Below are 19,812 nucleotides of genomic sequence, written 5' to 3'. Positions count from 1 at the left end.
TCCAGGGTAGAACCCTCATGACATCCCCCTTATGGATGGTGTAGCTTTTATTTTTTCTGTCAGGAAGGATGTTTTATTTCAATAGACAAATTTATTTTTGTCTGGAAAATTAAAACAAAATCCGGAATTCAACCAGTCATCTCACTCTGTTATGGAGCCAAGTTCCCAACCTAGAATTCAAGAGTTGTCCAAAAGACTCATGATGAAAAAGGCTATCCACATCCAGAGAAAGAATTATGGAGCCTGAATGTAGACTGAAGCAATACTTGCTTCCTCTCTTTTTTCATTTTGTTTTGTTTCTTCTTCCCTGTCATTCATTCCATTGGTTATAATTCTTTTTTACAACTTGACTAATGTTTAATGTGATTTTTCCTGGGGCTCTGGGGCAGGGAACCTATGTAGAACCTATTGGCGGATTGCATGCCGCCATGGCGGGGAGGTGGGGGGGGGGAGAAAATTTGGAACTCAAAAACTTGTGGAACTGAATGTTGTAAACTAATAATAAATACATTAAAAAAAATTCAACAGTTGTTTCTGGAAGAGTCACTTGGGAGTCTTTGCTGGCCCAAAGAAGGATAGAAGCTGCAATTTCTAAGTTTTACAAAGAAAATGAAATCATGTGTTCATTCTCAAGGAGGTAATGGCTAGCACCCTAAGGAACAAGGTCCTAGACTTGGAGCTGCTATGGCCCCAAGAGGTATTAGCTAGGAAGGGCAAAGCCAGGCCACCCAGTGATGGGTAAAGGGGAAGATGGCCTCCTTGAGGAAATCAGAAACCTGGAATCCATATTTGGCCTCGGTCCTGCCAACTATTGAGCTTGTTCTCCGACCATGCACTCTTCAGCTCTCGCTCTTGCTCCTTGGCTTAAGTGAATCAGAGACATAATTCGGTGTTTCTGCCTCTGGAGGCCTGTTGGTTGCTTACCTTTCTTCTTGCTGAATGACTCCATGATTTTTTCTTCAGTCAAGACCTGTCACCCACTGCTGGTCATCCCCTCCAATCTCCACAAAGTTCACCTCCTCCTTCTCTTGGTTCCACTCGCCCTGAAGGCTCTTGAATGCTTTCTTGAATTCTTTCATTGAATCATCAATGAAAGAAGGATCATGAGCAATCTACTGGGGAAGGGGAGCTAAGGCTGGGTCAGGGTAGTATCTACTTCTGTAATAATCCTGATAGTAAATGCCTCCTGGCATCAATACAGGTAGGGAACAGGTTGTAGGGCTGACTGCTATAGTCCTCCCTAGGGTAAGGCACCCAGGGAGCCCCACTTGAACCAGCCACAATCTTGAATTCAAGGGAAGCATTGGCTGCATTGTCCTGGAAGGTGGCATCTGGTTCTGTGCTGGGGGTGGCTCTTCAGAAGCAGCAGGGACAGCGGTAAGGGCAGGGCTCTCCCTTGACTAGAAGAAAGAAGTTCTCAGGGGCTATGTCCTCCTCTCGTGTGGTCTGCTTTGTCCCCTGTAGGGCAGCACTCTTGTGGACAGCTGCTCTGATGACTGGGGCCACGGGGTGGTCGTGGTGGCACCCACAACAGGGGCAGAGGAGGAAGCAGAAGCAGCAGATCTGGTCTGGACAGTTTGGTGCTGGCAGAGCAGTCAGTGAGTTTTCAGGAGAAAACGTGGGGCAGGAGCACTCGGTTGTAGTCTCTTTTATGGTCTGGTTTTGGGGTTGAGGAAGCAAAGCAGATAAACCAGATCCCTGAAAACTTTTTCTTTTTTGTAGGTTCATCTTCCTCTGAATCTCAGTCTCCCTGATGCAGCTCGGGCGCCGTGATCCGCACCGGCCTCTTTGTGCTTCACCGTTGTCCTCTTCTTTGGACTGGGGAGTCCCAGAGGGGACAGGCTGCAGTAGTGAGGCAGAGGGTGGGGGAAGCCACCCAGGCCGAAGGGCAGTGGGGGCCGGGGCTACAGCCGGGGGTTTCCTGCCGGCGATGGGGGCAGCAGCAGCGACTCCTCCAGGTCCGCGGTGCTTTTCTCTCTCTCTTCTCTGCTGGCTCTGCCTGCCCGCCTTGGGGCTCCCTTCCTGGAAGGAGCGGTCTAAATGAGGCCGGGGATGCACAGAGGCCTAGTGGGCAGTCTGGAGAGGATCCCCTGCTTCACTCTTTGAGGCTTGGCCTCGAGCCCAAGGCTGCGGTGGCATCCTCTCCCGACTAACGCCTCCCTATTCGTTTGGGCTCCCGGTCCCCGGCAGCTCCGTACAGGTAACAAATGCATGGTGCAGCTTTCTTCTGGACACCTTACTGAATCCCGAAGCGATCTTTCTTCATTGTGCTTGGCCTGGCCTCAGCTCCCTTACATACAGGGTCTCCCCAAAGACTAGAAACATAGAAAATCTCATTAGCTATGCATATTTTAAAGAAATGAAATGAATGTGATTTTCAACATTTTATTTAGCTAGCATAAATTTTAGCCATGACAATTTCATATGAAATAAAAGTTTTCATTAGCTATTGGGGACTATTTTCCATTAATGAAATTAATTTAATTTGATTAACTAATGAGATTTCCTATGTGTCTCCTATGTCTTCCTATGAAATCTCATTTATGCTAATTAAATAAAATATTGAAAATTTCATTCATTTCATTTCTTGAAAATATGCATAGTTAATGAGATGTCCTATGTGTCCAGACTTTAGGGACACCCGTAGACAATTCTGACACTGCTGCCAGTTTGGAGACACTGCTAAAATTCTGATGAAAGGTCCAAACCCAATGACCATTTGAAGTTTGTGAAATCCTCATCTGATCTGAATGGCAAGGGGAGGAGGAAACTGAGCCTCTCCTCCCTCCCTTCCTTCCAGTGATTCCCTCTCCAGGGCTTGACTGGAACTGTGCTTTCCTGGCTTGCCAGGAGAATGCTGGAAGCTGAATGGCCTTGCCATTTCATAGAAGCCCCTCCAGATATTACAGAACATACATTAATTTAGATTCAAAAGAATAGTTCTCACTAGAAAAAGATATAATGGCTAGAGTATCTTAAGTGACTTGAGGTAAATGACTCAATTAAGGCTCCCCCCCCCATATATGTATGTGTGTGTGTGTGTGTGTGTGTGTGTGTGTGTATGGGGTGGGGTACATTTGTCTGCTTTAGGTCTATGTTAGGGCTGCTTAAGGGCATTCCCCAAGTAATCTTGATTAGTTTCCACAGCTGTCAGCTTGTAGAATTAGGAAAGTCCTTCCCATAGAGATGCCCATTGGCTTCTCATTAAAAGGACAAAAGACAACTATTTGTTTCCAATGATTCTTGCACCTCTCACTGGAGAAGCCACCTCCCTACCCCATGCTGGCATATTAAAGAGGACTGCCAGACTATTCTCAGTGCTTTTTAGTTCTTTCTCTTGTTGCTTTCTTCTGAAGTCCAGTGGGGGGGGGGGGGGGAGTGTGTGTAGAGTGGGGCACTTCTCTCTTCCTCTATTCCCTTTCCTCCTTCCTCCTTCCGAGGAGTTGCTAATTGCTGCCTTTTTGGAGAAGCGGAGATGAACCATTTGTGCTTGCTCAGGTGGCCAGAGAGAAATGTTCTTGGCCTTTCTGTTTCCCTTTCTGAATACATTAGAAACTAGAAATAAGAATGAACATTCCCAACTCAAAAATATAGTATCTGACTAGAGGTATATGGCACATACCTTGTCCTATTCCTACATCTTTTAAAATTTCTTTGCCAAGTAAGTCTCTATATTTTGAAAGCTTTTTGTTCCATGTAGCATGGAGATTATAAATATTTGTTCTGGTGCCATCGATTAAAATGTTCTTACATTTTAATGGATAATGTATGTCTGTGTGGTCATGGACAAGAGTTCTGTCTGTGATGATTTTCTGGGTTTATTTGTTGAATTCTCAGGGATAGAAATTGTCAAGGACAAGTCACTATTTTGCTATTTTTCTTTTGAATGTAATGTTCTGCAGGCTATCGCATGGTTGGATAAAATGACTGATTCTATTTGAGTTTTCTATTTGCTAGTAGTTTATAAAAGGAAGCTTTTGGCATATAATTTTAGCTAGTTACCTGATTGTGCCTTTCCTTGTATCTTGTAGATGTTAAATTTTTACAAACTTCAGTGATACATTGTAGATTCCACTACTTTATAGCATAATTTGTATCAATTAATATATCCAGACTCTCAAGGATGTTTTTGTAATTTATAGTGTAAATTATCTGCTCCTGCAGGGATACCATGAACCATTTCTTTTAAATAAGCATATATGCATGATTTAGCCATTTGTTTGGCCTATCTTTATCAACATGTTGGTTGAGTTCATATGGGTGTTGTTCATGGGCTGCCTATAAATTAAAAAAAAATTTATATTTTGAATTTAACAAGTACCTAATAAAACAAACATTTCTATATACAAAGTAGAATAGAAAAAGAAGATTGCATATGAAATTTCAAATTTATTACATACAATTAACTTTTCCCTTTTAGGTATACATTAAATTCAGCACATTAACTTCCCCCCCCCCCAGATATAGCATTTATTGCATTTATTCAGAGCAAATAATTTGTTGCATATTTTTCCTTTTTTTATTTTTTTGCTGTCATCACCACCTATCCCCATTTCATCTTTCTATGTTCTTGGTATGAATCTGCTTAATTTGTCTCAAGCCAAGCTTTTTGAACTTTCTCTCTGGGATTTAACAAGGCATTATTTTTTGGGGGGGGAGGGCAATTGGGTTTAAGTGACTTGCCCAAAGTCACACAGCTAGTGTGTCAAGTGTCTGAGGCTGGATTTGAACTCAGGTCCTCCTGACTCCAGGGCCAGTGCTCTATTCACTGTACCACCTAGCCACCCCTTAACAAGGCATTATTACTAATGATCTTGCATTATATATTTAATAAAGCAGTATTTGGCTGCCATATCTCTTTGATTTCCAAGGCTATCAAGTGTTTGCTCAGTGAAGCAGTTTTAGGTATCTTTCGGTTTGCTGTTGTGATCATTGTTTTACATTGGTTAAACTTCCATAGGAAACAGCCTTAGTCTTGATATCTATTCCTTATCCATTTTCCCTTTTAGGAAATTTGGTATTATTGGTACTTATTATTAAATAACATTTAATAATTGATCAGATTAGAGCTGTTTAAATTGCAGACCATATTTTCTCATCTTTATGCTTTCTTCTAATTTGTTGTTGACTTTAATTTTTGCTCTAAGAATTTAACAATCTAACCTTGTATAATCAGCTATTTCAAAAATGACTTCCTATCCATTAGTAGCTGGCTATATCTAACATGGGATAGTATATACAGTGCTGGAATTGGAGTAAATGAACAGATTAAAAGCTCACTTCTAACTCCTAATCGATAAGTAAAGACTTAATAAACCCTTAATAGAAGCTTGCCAGTTATCACAGAGAGGTCACTTAAAGCTTCAATTTTTTCCTCTTTAAAATGGGGATGTTAATTTACCACAGGTTTTAAAATACCTACTCTAAGGGTATTAAAATAATTACTCTATAGTAACTAGTTACCTATCTTGCAGATATTAAAATAATTATTTCCCATTTGTTAATAGAAGGATCAGAATTTAAAAATACTTTGAAGGTTCAGGTTGCATCAGTTGACACATTTGCACATACTAGAGGTAGTAAAATGAAAATGTTTATTGCAATGTAAACATATAATATCTCTTTATAATCATGTGTTTTAAAGTACATTTGTAGCCAAACCTGACCACTAGGACCCCAGCTCTACACCAGATAAGCTGCCAGACCCCTACAGCCTTCAGTAGCACCAGCCATCCTTCACCACACACTCTCAACCACTCTCAACACAGCACCAGACATGGGGGTCCCCCCTGGGGCCTCAGGACAACATCAGTGCAGTACCAGGCAAACAGCCAGTGCCTATAGCCATAGGTACAAGAAACCTGAGACAGAGTCCCTTCCACCCTGGGAGTAGAGATCAATTTTAAAAGAAAAGGAAAAAGGCCAATAAAATGAGCAAAAAACAACAAAAGAAGTATCTGGCCATAGAAAGTTATTATGGTGACAGAGAAGACCAAGACACAAATTCAGAAGAGGACAACAATGTCAAAACACCTATAGGCAAAACCCAAAGAAAAACAGGAAATCGTCTCAACCCAGAAAGATCTCATGGAAGAACTTAAAAAGTAGCTTTAAAATCATATAAGAAGAAGAAGAAAAATTGGGAAAAGAAATAAGAATGATTCAAGAGAATTGTGGGAAAAAAATCAATAGTGTAGAAAACTGCTTAAAAAGTAGAATTGGCCAATGGAAAAGGGGATTAAAAAATCCACTGAAGAAAACAGCTTCTTAAAGAATACTCTTGGCCAAATGGAAAAGAAAGTATAAAAAGTCAATTGAAGAAAACAACACCTTAAAATTGGTCAAGTGGAAACTAATGACCCTATGAGACATCACAAATCAATCAAATAAGTTCAAAAGAATGAAAAAATGGAGGGAAATTTAAAATACTCATGGGAAAAACACCTGACCTGGAAAATAGTAGAGACAATATCAGAATCATTGAACTACCTGAAAGCCATAACCAAAAGGAAGACCTAGACAGCATCTTTCAAGAAATTGTCAAGGAAAACTGCATTGATGTCCTAGAACTAGAGGACAAAACAGACATTGAAAGAACCCCCAGGTCACCTCAGGAAAGAGATCCCCAAATAAAAACCTCAAGGAACATTATAGCCAAATTTCAGAACTATCAGGCCAAGGAAAATATATAAGTGGCCAGAAAGAAACAATTCAAAATCAGGGAGTCACAATCAGGATCACACAGGACTTGGCAGCTGCAACCTTAAAGAATCATAGGTCATGGAACATGATATTCCAGAGGGCAAAGGAGTGAGGACTACAACTGAGAATCACTTACCTGGCAAAATTAAACATAATACATTAAGGGGGAAAAATGGTCATTCAATGAAAGAAGAACTTCAAGCTTTCATAAGAAGACTAGAGCTAAATAAAAAATTTGACCTCCAATATCAAGGCCCAAGAGAAGCATAAACAAGTAAAAAGGGAAAAGAATACATAAGGGATTCAATAGAGCTAAATTGTTTACATCACTACATGGGAAGATGATACTTATAACTATTAAAAATTGTATTACTAACAATACAGATAGAAGGAATATACATAGACAGAGGGTATGGGTATAAGGTATATTTGAGAGAATGACATAAAAAAATTAAAGGAAGAGAAAGAGGAATATGATAGGTACAGAAGGAAGGGAGAGGTAGAATGGGGTAAATTATCTCACATAATGAGGTGAGAAAGACCTATTACAATGGAGGGGAAGATGAGAGGGAGGGGGCAATGGGTATTGCTTTAATCTTACTCTCATTAGTATTGATTCAAAGAGGGAATAATATATACAGTCAGATGAATATAGAAATCTATTTTACCTGACAGGGAAGTAGGAGAGGAGATTAAGTGAAGAGAGGTAGGGTAGAGACTGACAGAAGGGAGAAAATATCAGGGGAGGTAGACAGAGGCAAAATACTGGTGATGTGGGGAAGGGTGAATGGAGAGAGAGAACAAACAAGAGAAAGAATAGGACGGAGGGAAATATACAGATAGTAATCTTAAGTGTGAATGTGAATGGGATGAACTCTCACAAAATGGAAGCAGATAGCAGAGTGGATCAAAAACCAGAATCCTACAATATATTGCTTACAGGAAGCACACTTGAAGAAGAGAGACACATACAGAGTAATGGTAAGGGACTGGAACAGAATATATTATGCTTCAGTTGAAATAAAATAACTTTTTTTTTTAACTTTTTTTTGGGGGGGAAGGCAAGGAAATTGGGGTTAAGTGACTTGCCCACGGTCACACGGCTAGTGTGAAATGTCTGAGGTCAGATTTGAACTCAGGCCTTCCATGATTCCAGGGCCAGTGCTCTACTCATTGCACCACCTCACCACCCCACAGCTGAAATAACATTTTAAAAAGCAGAGATAGCAATCCTGATCTTAGACAAAGTAAAAGAAAAAATAGACCTAATTAAAAGAGATAAGGAAGGAAACTACATCTTGTACCATAGACAATGAAGCAATCAAATTAGAAGAGCAGAAATAGTCTACCTGTCATATTTATGGGGAGGGGAAGAATTCATGACCAAACAAGAGACAGAGAGCATTACAAAATGTAGAAGAGGTAATTTTAATCATATTAAATCGAAAAGGTTTTGTGCAAACAAAACCAATGCAACCAAGATTAGAAGGAAAGCAGGAAGTCGGGAAATGATCATTATAGCAAGTGTCTCTGATAAAACTTTATTTCTCAAATACATAGATAACTGAGTCAAATTTTTGAGAATACCACAATTCCCCAATTGATAAATGGCTAAAGATATGAACAGGCAGTTTTCAGATAAAGAAATCAAAGCCATCTAAAGGCATATGAAGAAGTGCTCTAAATCACTTTTGATTAGAGAAATGTAAATTAAGATAACGCTGAAATACCACCTCCCATCAATCAGATTAGCTAATACAACAAAAAAGTACAATGATAAATGTTGGAGAGGATGTGGGAAAATTTAAACACTATTGCATTGTTGATGGAGTTGAGAACTGATCTAACCATTCTAAAGAGCAATTTGGAACTATGCCCAAGGGAAAATCAAACTGTACATACCCTTCAATCTAGTAATACCACTACTAGGTCTGTATCCCAAAGAGATCATAAAAAAGGGGAAGTGACCTACATGTGCAAAAATATTTGTAGCAGCCCTATTTGTGGTGGCAAAATATTGGAAATTGAGGGGATGGCCATCAGTTGGCAAATGGCTGAACAAGCTGTGGCATATGAAGGTAATGGAATGCTATCTATCATGCAATGCAGAATGATGAACAGGCACATATTAGGAAAACTTGGAAGGAATTGTAAAAACTGATGCAAAATGAAATGAGCAGAACCAGGAAAACACTGTACACAGGATCAGCAACATCATGTGATGATCAACAATGAATGATACAGTTTTTCTCAGCAACACAATGATCTAAGTGCAAAGGACTCATAAAGGAAAAAGCTATTCATATCCAGATAAAGAAATGATGAATTCTGGATGGAGATCAAGGCATATTTTTTTTCACTTACTTTATACTTTCTTGTGTTTTTTCCCTTTTTATCTATTTTTTTCTTCCACAGCTGTGATGAATATGGAAATATGCTTTACATGATAGCATATGTATGAAATATATCAAACTGCCTACTGTTTTTAGAAGAGTGGAGGGGATTCTGGGAAGGAGAAAAATTTGGAACTCAAAATCTTGTAAAAATGAATGCTAAAATTTTTCTTGGTATGTAATTGTGGGAAAAATACTATTTAAGGCAAAAATAATACAGTTATTCAGATAGAAGAAACTATAAGTAAATAATAGTAAAATTACAAAAAAATTACAAAAAATTTCAAATCAATGCTATTTATGCTCCTTGTAAGGTAGAGCTATTAAAAAAAATTTTTTTTGGCAACATTATACTGTGCTTGCTGTGTCTAGTACTGTATTTCACTGCATACTTGTCACCACTGCATAATTGTTGCATCCTGTTTTTTCAGTTCAAAAATTGTCTGATATCTTCATCGTGTAATTGTGTCATGGTATAATTCTGTTCATCATATGGCATATGAATGCACATTTATTTCTTGCACATTGGGAGCCCCAAGCCTAGAATTTTCAGAACATGCACATTATCTATGTGTAAGCAAGCCAGTTAAAGACCACTTGCACCATTTAATGCACAAATCAATAACAATTGTGTTAACTTTATTTTTCAGACTATAAAAATGTTTGCTAAACTGTCTCAAAGAAATGGTATGCATCAATTTGGACTATTCAATTTTAATGTATATTCACAAGTATTCTATGCATCCTAATCTTGTGCCAAAGATAGTTTAGTAATAAATGAATTTTAAGTAATCCTCGGTATAAATGGTTTTTTAAAAAGTTTCACATAATGGTTGCACCCCACTTTTTTTGCAAGGAAATTTGGCATGAAATCTATGACAATTATGTTATGAAATACAATACCTACTAACTCTTCTTTTAAAAAAATATTCATTTATTTTTAACGTTCTTTTATTTTTAAATTTTCAGTTCCAAATTTTCTCCCACCACCTTCTTCATCCACTGAGAAAGCAAGCAATATTATACCAATTATACATGTGAAATCATTCAAACATGTACATATTAGCCGTATTTTTAAAAATCAAGAAAAATAAAGTGATAAAATTATACTTCAATTTACTCTCACATTTCATCAGTTCTCTCCCTGGAGGTAGGTGGCATTTTTCATCATTAGTTCTTTGGAATTGTCTTGGATCATTGTATTTTATTGATTAGAGTCTTTCATGGTTGATCATCATGACAACATTGCTGTTACTGGCACAGTGGTCTCCTAGTTCTTCCCTTCACTTTGCATCAGTTCATATGGACCTTGCCATGTTTTTCTGAAACTACTTCTCCTAGTCATTTCCCACAGCATAACAGTCCTCTGTAACAATCACATGCCACAGTTTGTTTAGCCATTTTCCAATTGCAGAGTAACCCCACTGTTTCCTTTTGCTATCACAAAAAGAGCTGCTAAAAAAATTTTTGTGCATATGTGTCATTTTCCTTTTTCTTTGATCTCTTTGGGATACAGACCTAGTAGTGGTTTTGCTGGGGTCAAAGTGTATGCACAGGACTTTGGGCCTAGTTCCAAATTGTTCTCCAGAATGATTAGACCAGTTCACTACTCTATCAACAATTCATTAGTGTGCCAGTTTTTTCCTCATCCCTTGAGTGTTTGTCATTTCTGATAGATGTGAGGTGGTACCTCAGAGTAGTTTTAATTTGTGATTTAGAGAATTTTTTTAATGTGCTTATAGATAGTCATTTTGATTTCTTCTTCTGAGAACTGCCTATTTATTTCCTTTGACCATTTACCAATTGGAGAATAGCTTATTTTTATAAGTCTGACTCAGTTCTATTTTCAGTATATGTTTGAGAAATAAAGCCTTTAACAGAGAAACTTGCTGTAAAATTTTTTGATATTCATTATCTATGGTGCCTTTAGCAAAATACAGTTTCATGATTATCCCTTTTAAGTATGTCTATTTTTGCTTTTGCTTTGCCCTGCATTTTTTTTTTAGTTTAGCTGAAGAATATTAGGTAGTGCTCCAGTCCTTGATTTTAATTCTGTGTATGTCTTTCTGTTTCAAATGTGTTTCTTGTAAGCAGCATATTGTTGAATTCTGTTTCTGTTCTGCTATTTGCCTCCATTTTATGAGTGAGCTCATCCCATTCACATTCATAGTTATGATAACTATGTTTTTCCCTCTATCACATTTTCTCTTGTTTCTCCTCTCTCTCTTTTTATCCTTTCTGTCCTCAAAAGCCTGTTTTGCTTTTAACCACTGCCTCCCTTAATCTGTTCTACTTTTTATCATCCCTCCCTTTCTTTTATCCCCTTCCCCTCCTATTTTCCTATTGGGTAATTACATTTCTACACAGAACTGAATGTGTATACAATATCTTCCCTCTTGAACCAATTCCAATGAGAGTGAAGTTCAAGTATTACCTTTAATTTTTCCCTCCATTGTAAAAGCTCTTCCTTACACACCTTTATTTTTTTTCCAGTAAATTTTTGTACCTTTTTTTTCTATTTGACCTATTCAGCTTTTTAAGGAGTTTTTTTTTTTTTGTCTTCAGTGGATTTTTGTGCTTTTTTTCCATTTGGTCAGTTTTGTTTTTTAAGTTGTTATTTTCTCTGGTATTATTTTGTGCACTTTAAAAAGCAAACTGTTAATTATCTTTTCATAATTTTCTTATATCACTCTCTTTTCTTTTCTCAATTTTTCCTTTACCACTCTTAATTTCTTTTTTTAACTCTTCCAGGAATTCTTGTTGGTTTTGATCCAATTAACACTTTTGAAGCTTTGTGGCTATTTTTATGTTGCTATTTTCTTCTAAGTTTATGTCTTGCTCTTCCCTGCCATAGTAGCTTTTTATGCTCAAATTCTTTTTTTGTTGTTTGCTAATTCTTCCAGCCTATTTTTGACTTTGAACTTTATGTTGAAGTTGGGCTCTGTTCATCTGGGGGTGGGGAGGCACTGTTCCAATCTTCAGGCTGTTTTTGTGCTGCTGTTTTCATTGCTAACTCTGTGGCTCTGCAAATTTTTAGTGCTACCAAGGTGTTATGATCTGGGGAGAGGTGTGGTCACTGCTTTCCTAATCTGTGCTCTGGTCTTTAATCAGGAAGGCCCCCTGGTCCCCTGAAGTCACAAGTGCTAGTCACAGCAGCACCACAGTATGTGTGGGTTCAGGACAGGCTTCTAGTTGATGTCACACACTTCTCTTGCCAACCTCCTAAGTTTTCTTAGATTGGAAAAATGTCTCATTCTGACCTTTTGTTGTTTCTGCTGCTCGGTATTGCCCATACTTGGATCTGGGTCACAATCCTGGGTCTCAGTCCCAGGGTACAGCACACCAGAGCTTGCTGGACTTGCAGGGAGTGGGGACCCTGGTCACAGTTCCAGGTGGAGAAGAGTGCTTGTGGCCTCTCATAGAGCAGTGCACAGTACAGGAGAGAAACAAATATAATTCTCCCTAGATCATACCACCTTGAAAGAACCAAAAACTTTCGGGTCTCCAGATTATCTCTGAAAACAGCTATACAAAACACCTGAAGCTTGGAATGGTATCCTCTACACTCTGGAAGCAGACCCCCCACTTTAGCATGGAATTAAAAGTCAAGAAATAAGCTGGAAAATGAGCAAACAGAAGAAAAATATCTTGACCATAGGAAGATGCTCCAAAATTTGATTATGGGCATTTAAGTTGTTCACCTGTGTTGCCTCTAATCTACCCAATACATTAACTTTCAAACCTGTTATGCTTATTGTGTTTCCTTGTTACCTTTCTTCTCTTATGTGCCTTTAAAAATAAGCCTTTTTTTGGTTTTGTTTAGCTATTCTGTTGCTAACTACTTTCCCTCCTCACCCCACTCCCTCCAAATTTAAAACCAACCAACCTTGTTAACAAATATGCATAATCAAGCAAAAAAAAAATTCGACATCAGAAGTTTCTGAAAATGTATATTTCATTTTATACCTTGAAGCCATCACCCTTCTGTGCAGGTGGGGAACATGCTTTATTATTAGCTCTCTGGAATTGTGGCTGGTCATTGCATTTATGCAAGTTGTTAAGTCTTTCTGAAGGTTTTTTTTTTTACAGTGATGTTTTTGTATAAATTATTCCCTTGACTATTCACTTTACTCTTGCATCGATTCATACTGGTTTTCCCAGGTTTCTCTAAAGGTATCTCTTTCATCATATTTTATGGCCAAATAATATTCCATTACATTCATATACCATAATTTGTTCAGCCATTTCTCAGTTGATCCCCTTTAGTTTCTAATTCTTTGCTATAACAAAACATGTTGCTATAGATAGTTTATTTTTATACATATAGGTTCTTTTCAATGGAATGCCTTTTGATTTCACTCTTAGATTGTAGCTGTTTCCATCTAAAGATAAACCACTTTTGACACATTTCTAACCATGTAACTTTCCTACCCAATAAACTTCAATAGCTTCATAACTTCTAGAATAAAATATAATTTCCTTTGTTACTTTTTTAAATATATCACAACCTGGTCAGCACCTGTCTTTCTAGCTGCATTATGTATTGCTACCTCTTTCACAGCCTATTGTTATGTAACAAAATTTATCTATCAGAAGGTAACACATATTTAATATTAAAATATACGAATCTCACCAGCCCCACCAAATAGTGGCCAATTATATAATTCTGCACTTTACACAAAGTATTCACAGCTTTTATTGACCAAAAAAATATATATATACTTACCCCCAAACCTCCAATATCTTGGCTATTGGTGGGGGGAAAGGATGTGCTAAAAAAAATCCCATAGGTATAAAAAGCAATTGATTATTGATTTGATGATTACTGAACAAGCCACTCAAAAGTACCATAACATCACATTTATTAACAGAAAACCTTTGACTCAGTCCTACACTCATCACTTAGTCATATAATACAAACATTTAAAATACCTTTAAACATAAAAAAAATTAGAGTATTCAATTTCCACATGAAAAATTATTCTGGATTTAAAACATGCTACTAATACAACGTCAAGGTCATTTAGCATAAAACATGGCATCTTTCATGGAGATAGATAAATTCATTTAGATAAAATTCATTTAAACTGACCATCTCACTTTTTCTCACATAAAGCATTCCAGTTTTTATCTCTGTGTCTTTGTATTGGTCATCCTCAATGCCTGGGACATACCCCTTCTTTAAATCTGCCTCATAAGCCCCCTCACTTCTTTAAGACATAGCTCAAATACTACCTTCTACACAATGCCTTTCCTAATCCTCCCATCTATTAGTACTTTCCCTAAGTAGTTAGTATTTATTTAATATTTGTTGTATATGTGCTTTTATATGCACAATTTGTCTTCCCCCAGTAGAGTATAAACTCTTTGGGGTTATTGCATTTTTTTGTTTTGTATTCTCAGCACTAGTACCTGGGAAAGAGTAGGTGCTTAATAAGTGCAGCTAGATGTAATGAATAGACTGTAGGACTTGGAGTTAGGAAGACCCAAACTAGAATCCTAACACTAGCTGTATAACCCTGAGACGATTGCTTAATTTTCCTCAGCCATAGTTTCCCCATCTGTCAAAGGAATTTGCTTGATAATATATAATAATAATGCCACTTATTTCTTTGGGTTGTTGTGCGGATCAAATGAAATAAAATATATATAAAGCACTTTGCAGATGTTAAAATGCCATAGGAGTGTTAATTTTATTGTTATTGGCTGATTGAGTGGTTTCCTTACCTTTGTCAAAACTATCAGTGTCTATGTGTTGTAAAGCTTTGCTTATTATTTTGTGAAATGAGGTCTGTTTATTTCAAAAGCATTAGCATTTTAACCTGTTTACCACATACTCTGAGAAGACCTGTCATTCCTCTTCTCTTTTGATGATGAAGTATTATTCTTTCTACAGCTGCTTTTGAACCCGGTTTCACTAATGCATGGGTTTTTGCTTGGATACCTTCTCAGTCCATTGTCATCTGTTTTACCATGTCAAAAATATACATTAAAGCTGGCATGTATTCATATTAATTGCTCTAAATGTATTTTTCCCATCAGGTTTTGACTTCAGGATGCCAGTCAGTCCCTTTACACACACAGCCTCAACTGTTTTCTTGATAGCTTTATGCTTAATGTGCCTTAGGGAGAATGTGGTATTTTGAGAAGCAGCTTAATTTTGACCTCTAGATTCAAGCTGAAATTCTTTAGTCTCTATTTTTTCCATGGAATGTGTGAAGAATTTATGCCTATTTATATTATTTCTATTCAAATTATATTTTTATATTCTTGAAGGAAGTTTCCTTAGGTGGAGAAGCTGTTTAATGTGTGTTGCAGTGGAACCATATGATATTATTATCCACATGCATCAGGTGGTTCATATGATGTTTTAGTTCAATATTCTTTTTTGACTCCAAAGCCCTTTTCGGGTTCTATTTAGGAATGATATTGTATTTAATGTAGATAGAACCATAATAGGTTTACACTATCTCCATGAAAGATGCCATGTTTCATGCTAAATGACCTTGACATTGTATTAGTAGCATGTTTTAAATCCAGAATAATTTTTCATGTGGAAATTGAATACTCTAATTTTTTTTTATGTTTAAAGGTATTTTAAATGTTTGTATTATATGACTAAGTGATGAGTGTAGGACTGAGTCAAAGGTTTTCTGTTAATAAATGTGATGTTATGGTACTTTTGAGTGGCTTGTTCAGTAATCATCAAATCAATAATCAATTGCTTTTTATACCTATGGGATTTTTTTTTTTAGCACATCCTTTCCCCCACCAATAGCCAAGATATTGGAGGTTTGGGGGTAAGTATATATATATTTTTTTGGTCAATAAAAGCTGTGAATACTTTGTGTAAAGTGCAGAATTATATAATTGGCCACTATTTGGCGGGGCTGGTGAGATTCGTATATTTTAATATTAAATATGTGTTACCTTCTGAAAGAAAAGATGGGATCAGGTCTACACCAGAGAAGGAGTTTGTAAAGTGCTATGCTGCAAGTGTGTCACTTGTGAAATATTTGAGACGACAATTAAAGATCTAATCTGGATTCTATACTTTCCATTTTTTTTCAGAGAAGCTAAAATCTCAGTCAGCTCCCTTAGTGTAATTGTTTTGTTGCTCATTATTTTAACCCCACCTCTCTGTTTAGTTTTTGATCCAACTTATGTTTTCACGACTATGTAGATAATCAGAAATTTTCCACATCTTCCTTTTCAGGGATTTTTTTACCCCTTCTAATTTACTTGCTTCTATAGCTTCTATAGCATAGTTTTGGATTTAGTGTTGAATTACTTATTTTGTACTTTGTACTCTGTTGACTCCTCACATCACTTTAAACCGCTAACTTTTGCTTTTAATTGTTGATTAAGGGTGTCAAGAATTTGGGGCATATTTTTATTTTCTGAATTTTATTTCGCCTGTTTCTTTTTCATTGCCTTTAATCAGGTGATATGGTGCTTGGGTTTTCTCCTGCTCATATTGTGTAGATATTGATATTATCTTCCACAGTTGTTCTGTAGGTCTTCCATTGTTTTTCTCAAGGTACTTCTGTCAAGGTGGTATTTAACACCAGCTCTTAAGAGTATTACTATATAATTCTGCCTTTTCTTCTTTAATCTTTACCAAGGGAACAGCTGCTGGATACAGTGTTATATGCAGGTCCTAAAATGATTTTTACTCTCTGTTAAATATTGAGGGAGAATTTATCTGTTCATGATAGTTATAGTAGGTATCAATTTTTTGGAATTACTTTATTTTGGTATGGTTGGTCTTTTTTTTTAAAGTAGAATTTGTGCCACCAAATAAAAAATTGACTTTTTGAAATTCCATCCTAAGTGGTTTCTATCTCCCTTCAAAACCACTTGAGATATTGGCATTATTTTTACATTTCCATTTATTATTAGGTAGCACTTCTGGATTGTTAAGTATAGATCAATTAATTGACATTTGTTAAGCCACTGTTACATGCAACTAGGGATATAAAACCAAAAGTTAACAATCTCTGACCTCAAGCACCTTATATTCTAACAGGAAATATAACATTTACTTATATAAAAATAATGGGGATTGGCCAGTGGGCTCATTCCTTAAAACCTTAAACAAAGTGCTTCATCATCTTGGGCTTGAAGAGGTTACTGATAAAGAGGGTTAGGGTTGCTCTGGAGACCCCAAAATACTAACACGCTGGGTCCTGCTGAATGAATTTGACTCAAGTCTTCTCTCAGCCAAAGAAAAGTAAAATTTATTAAAAGTTCACTTGTATTAGACACAGAATAAGTCTGTGCTAGGTCATTCTATGGCACTCTCACACACATGGAGACAAGATGGGGTCTCAACAGAAGGTTGTGGGAGGAATCTAGGTGTGGTCTAGAGGAGGAGTTTGGGGAGGGTCAACAAGTGATTAAGGGTGGGAGGTTGCTGGAGGCTACTTGGAGACTACAGATAATGGTGGGCTAGGCCAGTTCAAGGGTGGATTGATAACAGAGGTTTGGGCCTAGCCACAATGTAAGACTTATGGCCTCATGCAAATGCCTCATCAAATGGGATGACTTAATCAGAGTTCAAGGGGAGTTCCCAGAGCCTGTACCTCAGAGATTCAAGGAGAGCTCAAGGGGGCTCCCAGAGCCTGTACCCCATCAGGCTGATGCAGTTTCTGATGTGGAAGAAGCTACAGATTCTACTTCCCATAGAATTGTGATGACATGTAATGTAATTAATATCTTGAAGAGACTTTGGAACATAAATAGACATTCCATGACTAGCTCTAGTCTTAGGATATGTCTTTTTGATAGGTTGAATAGTCAGTACTGAGGGTACCTTCAAAATGCAATAGCCAATCAGAGCCTTTTGTTGAGCTCTTCCGCCATTCTCTTGGTGGCTCTCATCTCTACTGTGGGTTTTACCATTTTCTGATAGCATCTGATGAGAAGTCATGCTGTAAGGGGAGATAGTCATGTTTTTAGTCTGTTTCACATATGCTTAATTTGCCTACTTTGCTGATCACAACCATTTGCACTTAAAACATTTCTAGCAGAGTACTTGTATTTCTTATTAGTTTTGCTGTAATCTTTCTTGTGGTACCAGAAAACAAGGGTGTCATTTTTTCTGTTGTCTTCCTTGTTCAGCTAATTATCATTTTGGTTTTGAGTGGGGTCATTCTATAATGCTAGGGTATACCAACTATTTCTTTGACTCACAGAAGCAGTTTTATCACACTGACCAGAGTGCTAAACCAATTAATGATATTGCCAGAACCCAAATGACCAGTGTTTCTGACAGATCTTTACAGTTACTATAGTAATCCTAGGGCACATAGAGTACCTGATATAAATCACCTTGACTGGCATTCCTTTGTTTTGCCATTACTCCTATGAGGTGGAAAATGGGTTTATTACCTGCCAAATAAGACCATCTTATTATTTTTACTTGACTGGGTTTGGTTTCTTATGAACTTTTTTGTTTTGTTTTTACTTTTTTTCTTTCCTTGTTTTTTGGGTTTGTGACAAATCCTTATATGCATTAAGGTAAACATGATTCTATAGCAATTTCTGTATAAATTTATTTATTGAATTTTTAAAGAAAAGAAAAAAATTCCTGCTCTTAAGGAACTCACAGTCTAATGAATAACTCATAGTCTAACAGATGTCCTCTTTCCACCTTAGGACTCTTTAGAAATGGTCTCACAGTGCCTCATGTTGTCTGATACAGCAACTCCCAAGTTTAAACTGAACCTTGAAGGAAATAGAGGATATCGATTCATGGGAAAGAAAAAGAAGTCATCCGAGACAGGTGAATTGCATAAGCAAAAACATATAAGCATAGTTTATATAGGAGATTGAATAAAGCCTTTGGAAAGGGTCTTAATTTTGTGATGGAAATCTTTCATTTTTCTTTCATTAAATTTTATTGTGCCATTTCTCATAGATATTTGGACTATTTATTGTTAATGTCAACTTCTCTTGGCAAAAACCTAATTCATGGAATGATATAATTTTTGACATTCTTCAGATAAAAAGCCAAAGGGGAATTTGAGTTTCTTAAAGTGATTTAATTATTTGTGAAAGGCTTCTGCTGGTATGGACTCTGTAGGCATGTAAATCTCTCCTTTCAAACAACCCATTGTGAACTCTCTAAATGTAGTTTAATTTGTAATCTGACTTAGTTGACCTGTAGAGCCTAACTAGTTTTTTTTCCATAAAAGATATATGTTATGCTTTTGTTTGTTTATCTTTTATGACATTGAAAGAAACATGGGATTATGAATCTCAATTTTTTTTCTTTTTAAAAAGGAGGGGAGAAGGTAGGGCAATTGGGGTTAAGTGACTTGCCCAAGGTCACACTCTAATAAGTGTTAAGTGTCTGAGGTTGGATTTGAACTCAGGTCCTTCTGACTTCAAGGCCTGTGATCTATTCACTGTGCCACCTAGCTGCCCTGGAATCTGAGTTTCTTAATTTTTAAAAGAATGTATAAGATTGCAATATGTAAAAGAATTTATTTTTCTGTCTCTCTGATATAATTTTCTCCATAAAAGCTTGTCAGAAATTCCAATTCAGGTTCAGGTTGATTATTCTACCTCTGGAATCTATACTTAATCATAATAAAGCCTAGGTTTTTACATTGTGGTAGATTTATTTTGGCAGAAATAACCTACCACATGAAATCAAAGAAGAGATATTTATCTCTTGACAGTTTCTAAAAGTTAATTCACACTAAGGTGT

At 36.9% G+C, this 19,812-nt stretch overlaps 1 pseudogene; it reads right to left on the bottom strand.

Moving 5' to 3' along the window:
- Window positions 1–704: 704 nt before the first annotated feature.
- On the bottom strand, window positions 705–18,027 carry LOC138144019 (proline-rich protein PRCC pseudogene; annotated as a pseudogene).
- Window positions 18,028–19,812: the final 1,785 nt, after the last annotated feature.

Source organism: Petaurus breviceps, unplaced genomic scaffold, assembly GCF_028583685.1.
Source record: "Petaurus breviceps papuanus isolate PSGF00001 unplaced genomic scaffold, PetGlider_PUasm1.0 138, whole genome shotgun sequence".
Taxonomy (NCBI): domain Eukaryota; kingdom Metazoa; phylum Chordata; class Mammalia; order Diprotodontia; family Petauridae; genus Petaurus; species Petaurus breviceps.
Note: the sequence above shows the minus strand (reverse complement) of the source record. Positions and strands in the feature narration are given on the sequence as shown.